Below are 7,190 nucleotides of genomic sequence, written 5' to 3' on the forward strand. Positions count from 1 at the left end.
GTTAAACTCCAGTAAAGATCACAACTGCAGCTCACTTTGAGTTTAACATCAGTGACCACCGCCCATCAACAGTTTGTGTACTTCATAAAAACATCCTCGGACTTTTCTTGGAATTAAAGACCTGGAGGTGAGCGAATGCCTATTTTAGACATAAACCAGCTGGATCCACCTTTACAGTCGTCTTTCGTCAAACACCAGCTGGCCTTATTAACTTCTACAGTCCAAAAGTTCAGTTTGTCCCCTGATGAAACCGGCTGCCAGGATTACTGTGGACTAAAAAAAATAATGATGCAGAGGCTCAAACCCCACAGAACCCCAAAGTGAGCCAATCCATTACTCTGGCTTCTTAATAAGACATAAAAGAAAGTCCTCTTTCTAAGAATTTAGGATTCTTTGTGCTGATAAAACAATGCTAACTGCACTGGGTGCTGTTATGGTAGGAGCATTTTCAACCAGGCCACCTTTAGACACAGAACAGTGACAGAGGCTAATCCAGTCCCCCGGGCTGGTAGCTCCAAATTATATCTTTATTATTGGAATTGGTTTGCTGGTGTTGACTGTTGAACAACTGCTGATTTGTTTGGGTTTGTCATTTCAGATCTACTGAATCAACCATCCACTGATCTTCAAACAAGAAGAACTACATCAGTAATCCCTTGGTTGGATGTCCAGAAGGACTGTTTCCAACATTCCTTGATCCATGAAGCATATTAAGAACAAGAACTTTCTGATACAGAGAACGCGTGAGAGTCTTACCTGATAAATGACCACCCTGAACTTGTTTCTTGGCGAGGAGGTCACCCTGAGGGGCCTCCACCTTCTTGACCCTGATGTTCTGGTTCTCCCACATGCACCCTGACATCCTTGATGTGCCGGCTGACCTTCCGTGTTTTCTCCAGCAAGCCGGTCGACGGTAGAGCTGGGTGGCGTGCTCATTGGTCAGTTTGACAACGTCGGGCCTGGATGGTTTTGACGTGCTCTCCAGCTCAAGCTGACGCTCCTCCATGCGCTGCTGTGTGACCTGGACGCGTCCCATTGAGGCGCCCGCCACGCGTTCCAGGCAATGCCATGATGCTACCCGCATCATCTCCGCCCACCAGTCGGTCATCCCCGGTTTATCGCGTCATTCTTGCTGCCCCTTGGGTTGCTGGTAATAATTCTCGTTGCTTGGTCGATCGGACTGTTTGTGTCAGTGATCCAGAGATAAAAGGAACAAGTAATGAGGAAGAGGAGGATGACTTGGACAGGCAAACTCCAGTAAAATGTACTCCAGTTAAGAGTGAAAATTTGAAAGATGTGAAGAACAAAGATATGAATTCGAGGATGACTGTCGAAACACTGGGAATATCCAAAGGAAGACCTCAGAAAGGAAAATTAAAGAAAGCAGGAGGACAGGAGGACCAGATCACCCCTCTACGACTGGAGGGTGACCCTGAAACTGTTCAGATCAACTCATAGACTCCACCCTACTGGGAGAGAAAGGGAGGGGGTGGGGGTGATCGGAGTCAAGAGGAGGGACGGAGGGAGGCTAAAAAGAGATGAGCTAAAATGCAGTGGAGCGTTAAAGCGGAAGGTGGACCGGAGCTAAAATCCTCTTTAGTCAGTATCATAGCTGCAGTTTAAATGCACCCAGACTGTGAGACGTTACAGAGCAGTGAGGATCACGTTGATCTGACTTGGTAAGTCACGTTGAGGCCCTGAGGAACACCGAACTAGCCAAAACTTTCCATCAATCAGAGGATTTTTAAGTGGAAATGGATATTACGGGAATGCATGTGTTAATGAGCGAGAGAGATAAAGAGTGACATGGATCCCAGCTTCTCTCTGTGTTCTCGGCTGCTAAAAATACAGCGAGGGTAAAGTGACTCCCTGTGCTTCTTTGGGACGTGAGCATATTAAAAGGAATGGAAACCCCCTCCCATCTATTTCTCCACATCCATCTATCCCCCATCACCTTTTCACTTGTTCTGTCTTAATCCCTCCCTCCAGGTTTAGACGTTTTTGGCACCCCAGGCCTCCAAATGAGCATTCATGATGCTAACACTCGCCTTCACTGCCATCTTTGTTCTTGACTTGAGCCGGGTAGTCCAAGTTTGGATAAGGAAGTGGAGCAAGAGATGGGAGGAGCAAGCAGTCAACATCACGTTGTGATAGGCTGAGCTAACTTTCAGTCAAAGTGAACACATTTTAAAATCATGTCAAGCTCTGCTATCTCACATGCTAATTTTCAAACGCCAGATTTTAGTAGGAGCATGAAGAAGTGTTCAGTGGGAACGCAGAGGCACGATCGAACTGTGACAGGAGGCAGAAACACTTAGTATTGTTGTTTGCTCGTAGACTTAAATTACACCTTTCTTGAAAAAAAAAGTATTGTTGTTTTATAACACTTAATACTTCTTGATAGGTTCAGTTATACTCGTCTGGGCGCCGGAGTTTCTGCTTTACTGTATTAAACTCTTACAAAGCTAAAGTTTGAACCAGCCCAACAGAACCACAGATATATTCTTTTTCATTCATATTATAATCTGATGTCACCCACTGAGTTGTAGCTGGCACCTACAGTTAGCACATAGCATGTAGCCTTTGCCAGTTAGCTAATTTATCACAATGTTTGCAAAACCACCACCTGTGCTTAATGGTCCAGCTTGCCCACTAAACCCATAAGTTAGCAGTAACATACTGGTCTTCCTAGAAGTTCAGCTTGAGTCTTCCAGGTACAAACATATACTTGGTTGACAGTCTGACAACTGCGGCTAATTGCTGCGATGATAGTGAATAAAAAGACGATCCTAGAGAGGTCGAGCGGGGAATTCTTGATAAAATGACAAAGGGAAGAAGGAAGAGGAAACACTTATGGGCATGTTTGGACATTTACTTTAGGAAAAATGGGAAATAAATGCAGTGATTTATTGCAAACATGCAAGCATACATGGAAAAATAGTGTCTAAGGCAAAAACAGAGTTTGTAGTAATTCTACCTTGATGCTTAAAAGTCAGTATTCTTTATGAACACCTTTATTCTTCAGCTCAGTCTGAACTCTGTCATCTCTGTAAGTTACCACTTCAGTCGTGCTGGCGTCCGGCTCCGGGGAGGCCGATCCATGACTGACAGAGTTCCTCTGTCTGTTTCTATCCAGATGTGCTTTCACTGCACTGGCAGTGTGTTTGGCTCAGTATCATGCTGAAACACGAAGCTGCTGATAATCAGATGTCTCCAGATGTTCCCGAATGGTGGCTCAGATTCTGATGTAACTTTTCTGAGTTTATAATTCATCAGTTTATCAAAGATCTCCAACACCTCTGACTGACCTGCAGCTGAAGGCCTCGCACTTCTTCTTCTGTACAGTTTTCTCAGAGTAGGATACACTGCACGCCATATGCCAAGTTTCCAGCCAACAGCTCTTTGGGAGTCACCTTGTTGGTGCAAAAATACAATTTTATGTCCATTTAAAAATGAAAAACAAAACAAATGTTTTGTTTGTGACCTGCTTTTGAGCTTAAAGATACAAAACTCGGCTCTTTGGTTAGTCATCTGTTATGTTTGGACACAACACTGGTTCATTTCTTGAATTAGGAGTCTTCTTCTGCCTGAAAGATTCATAGGTCAGATGTAGTGGTTCAACAAACCCAAAAGCCCTTCCTCTGAAAACGGTGGAGTTTAAAGAAATTAGGCGTGGTTCACGACTTCTGCACAGAAGCACACATGGTGGTAGTAACTTCTGACATCTGTTTCATGGCATTTTGTTGTGTAAGGTTCAGCAGGATGAAGTAAAACCACTCATAATCATTGGTGGTCTGAGCTTTCTGATTTTCTCTTAACATCTGTGAACATACAAAGATCGGAAACATAATCCAGCTCCTGCTTTTGAACCCTTTCCAATCGTAGCCCGACCTCACCAAAAAAGAAAGAAGAGCGTTCAAAGCTCTGACATGCAACCCATCATTACTTTAACCTTCCAGAAGAAAACAGAGAATGAGGGAGGTGGGCCAGAATCAGGTGAAGACAGAAGGGGACTCCCCGCTGTCTGAAAGCTCTCCACCAGCTGCTGCCTATAATTATCCTGCCATCACTGCTATATTTAACCGCACCTCCCTGCAGAAGACACGAAGGCTTCATCAGCCACCGGGCGCGCTTGGTTTTCACCTCTCAAAGGTGTCAAAATTTAATGTGAAGTAAAAACACTTGAGATGAGATAGGAAGGAGTTTGAAACCTGCCTCCGGCCCAGCTCGAGGTTCAGGCTGGAGCAGATGTGCAGCTTGGAACCTCTGAAAATCGTAGAAGGACCGGAAAAATGGTGAGAAACTGGCCAATGTTCAAAGACCCTGGAAGGCCTTCGGAAACCTGAAGAACTGTTGTTCTGTCCGGCTTCTTCTTAGCACGGGTCATAAATAAGCTGAAGCCCTGACGAGAGAAACCGTTCATACAGCAGGAAGCGCTGTGTTCTGGAGCCTCGCTGGTCAGGCTACACGATAATCGACGGGTCCAACATGGCGGACTTTCAGCTCGCTGAGGTGCTCCACCTGAAGCGTCACTGACTGTTACAGCTGCGGATGAAGCGGACTCGTCGGGGTCTCTGCTGCATCCATGCGGCCGGCTGAGATCCAGGATGTGGAATCAGCCGAGAGCCCACTTCAGTTTTATATTTCAGATTCAGAGCATCCTCCCTGTGCTGTCCACGTGTTCGGCTTCTTCACTCGGTAGCACGTCTTCAGACGCTCATTTAGACTTTATTCATGCTGTCGCACTGTCATACCCATATTTATATGTAATCTTTAAATAGTTCAAAGACTATAGTTAAAACACGCTGAGGCATTTTTAGACTAAAATTCAGCGGACTTGTCACGGACTGGAATCTGCTGAAGCACAGTTTGAATGCACTTTTACTTAATACCGTTATAATCAAATGAATCAAATAATAACATCATGGATATGACTGTGTTTAATGAGCACTGTGCTTGAGGCCTTTGACCATCAGAAACTATTTTCAGGATTTATTTCCATCAAATATTCAGATTGTTGGGATGATGAGCGAGTGAGAAACTGAGGGACAGATTATTGACCCGTCACCACTGCCCCCTGCTGGGCATTAGGAAAGACTGCAGCCAGTGCATTCATACCTCCAGGTGTTTAAGCATGGATCAGTATCAGCTGTAAAAACAGGTCCAGATGTTTGTGTGAAGCTTTATTAAGAGGCCGGCTCAGAAAACGGACACATGAAGACGCAGAGGTTCAAACATCATAATTTAATGCTAATTCAGCTACAGCACAGTCTAAACAACAACTTCACGGTTCATGCAGGATCAACATCTACAGCAACATCTGGCCCGTTCCCTGCGACAAGCGCCACCAAGACCGTGGCGGTTCACCTCAGGGCAGCGGCGCGCGAGGCGAACCCGAGCCCAGCTTATCGGCCTACTCCTTCTAACACAACAAAACAACCAACACGGACACGTGGTACCATCGTTACGAATCAGAATGAAGATAAAAAGCTTGACGAGGTCCTTTAAATTATCGCCAGCTTGTCCAAACACACAAACATTGGAATCCATTTCCGGAATGGCGTCATCTGAAAATTAGGCAATAAAATAATTAGCATAGCAACCTGTACATGTCGGCTTGTACCTCATTATTATTTTTAAGCAGTAGAAAAAACAGCATTTTGGTTTTCAGGTGGATCTCATTGTAACAAATACAAAAAGTGTTTAAAGAAAGTTTCTCTAAGGAGACGTGACGTTTGACCCTGTGAGACGTAGCACAAAGTCAAAAACAAAAAACACGCCTGAGATACGAGTCGGCTCACATCTGAGGGGCACGGGGCTCCGGTGGTCCCTGATAATCCTGTAGTCCCGCTGCACAGCGCCCCCTGGACAGTTAAGGCGGTACAACACATGCGTGACAAAGTAAACAAAGAAAAACAAGAGAAGTTGGCCAAACGTGAGCAGCAGTGCATCATGGGAATTCTCAGCATGGCAACGTCCACAACACACGTTCATTAAACCTTCAAAGTGGATTTCTTCTGCTCATTTCCAGCTCCACCTGTTTGTCATTACACCGCCAGCGTAGCTTTGCATGATTCACAGTTCAAAATCATCCTCATTTATCTGATTCTGCCCTTCATGCAGAGCCTCGCTGCCTCCAGCTGAAATCAGCTGCTTTCCCTTCAAGGCCTCCTTTTTGTTTCTTTTTCCGATTGGCCAAAGTCAGGAAGCCTGCTGAGGGGCAGTATGAGCAGAACAGCTCTTCTTCATCACATCTGTCGCTTTCACAGCGAAGATTTAAAAGGATAGAAGCGTGGCGCACACAGAATCTGACTGAGAACCATATTTCCAGATAAGCGCTGATATGAAGCTGATGAGAAAATAACATTTTTAGGGAAGATTCACAGTTTTGACTGAATTTTAAAAGCTGCTTTGGTCTAATTAACCGAGCAGTCTGAGTGAAAACCTCCACACCCGAGTCCTGTTAGTTCTGTCTCCCAGTTTTCCCCATTTTAGTCCAACATGTTGTCATGACGATATGATGCCAAATGTCTGGATTATTAAAGCGTCCTTCACAGACAGCAGAAAACATGGACGCGGCTTCCTGCTCAGAAAAATGAATAAACCTGGATTCTATCTAAAGGCCACCAGATGGCGACAGCTGCTGCTACAAAGGCCTTGTCTGACCTTTGACCTCTCCTGCTCGGTCACTGATTTCGGCCACACTAAATAAAAATGAGCTGACTGTTTTGTAAATCTCATTTACGCCACATTTCTAAAAGGAGGATTATATGTGGAAGGAAACTGCATGCTCATTGGCTGGCATCAATCACAAGTCGTTAGCCAATGAGCATGCAGTTCATAGTAGCTACGTCCATGTTTTACAGCTTTAATGAACAAATTCAGCCAATCACAGAACAAAGATTTAACAAAAAATTAAGTCGCAGTGAAGTGGTCATGTGACAGCTTCAGTCACATGACCGTTTCACTTCAGAACAGTTCTTCCAGCCATGGCTTTAGCTGCTCCTGCACCTCATCACTTCAGGACATTTCGAGTGTGTAGTTTCAGTCCGAGTGTTCACAGCAGCTGGAAATCACGTGACCAGAAGCTCTTCTTCCATTAGTACCGACTCCGATCAGCTCGCCTCGTTTTCTGGGTTCCGCCTAATGTGCGTTGGGTCGAATCTCCCGTCAGGTCATTAATATGTGGC

General features: G+C 45.0%; 1 protein-coding gene and 1 pseudogene across 2 annotated transcripts in view; both read right to left on the reverse strand.

The window, feature by feature from the left end:
* Window positions 1–601: 601 nt before the first annotated feature.
* Window positions 602–1,456, reverse strand: LOC113028843 (caveolae-associated protein 4a-like; annotated as a pseudogene).
* A 3,773-nt stretch (window positions 1,457–5,229) lies between these two features.
* Window positions 5,230–7,190, reverse strand: part of LOC113029583 (tomoregulin-1-like) — a 15,486-nt gene continuing 13,525 nt past the window's right edge. For both annotated transcript variants that reach the window (XM_026180544.1, XM_026180545.1), the window contains exon 10: window positions 5,230–7,190. This exon is cut by the window's right edge and continues 629 nt beyond it. The gene's annotated coding sequence lies outside the window, so the exon portion shown is untranslated.

Source organism: Astatotilapia calliptera, chromosome 9 (genome assembly GCF_900246225.1).
Source record: "Astatotilapia calliptera chromosome 9, fAstCal1.2, whole genome shotgun sequence".
Lineage (NCBI taxonomy): Eukaryota > Metazoa > Chordata > Actinopteri > Cichliformes > Cichlidae > Astatotilapia > Astatotilapia calliptera.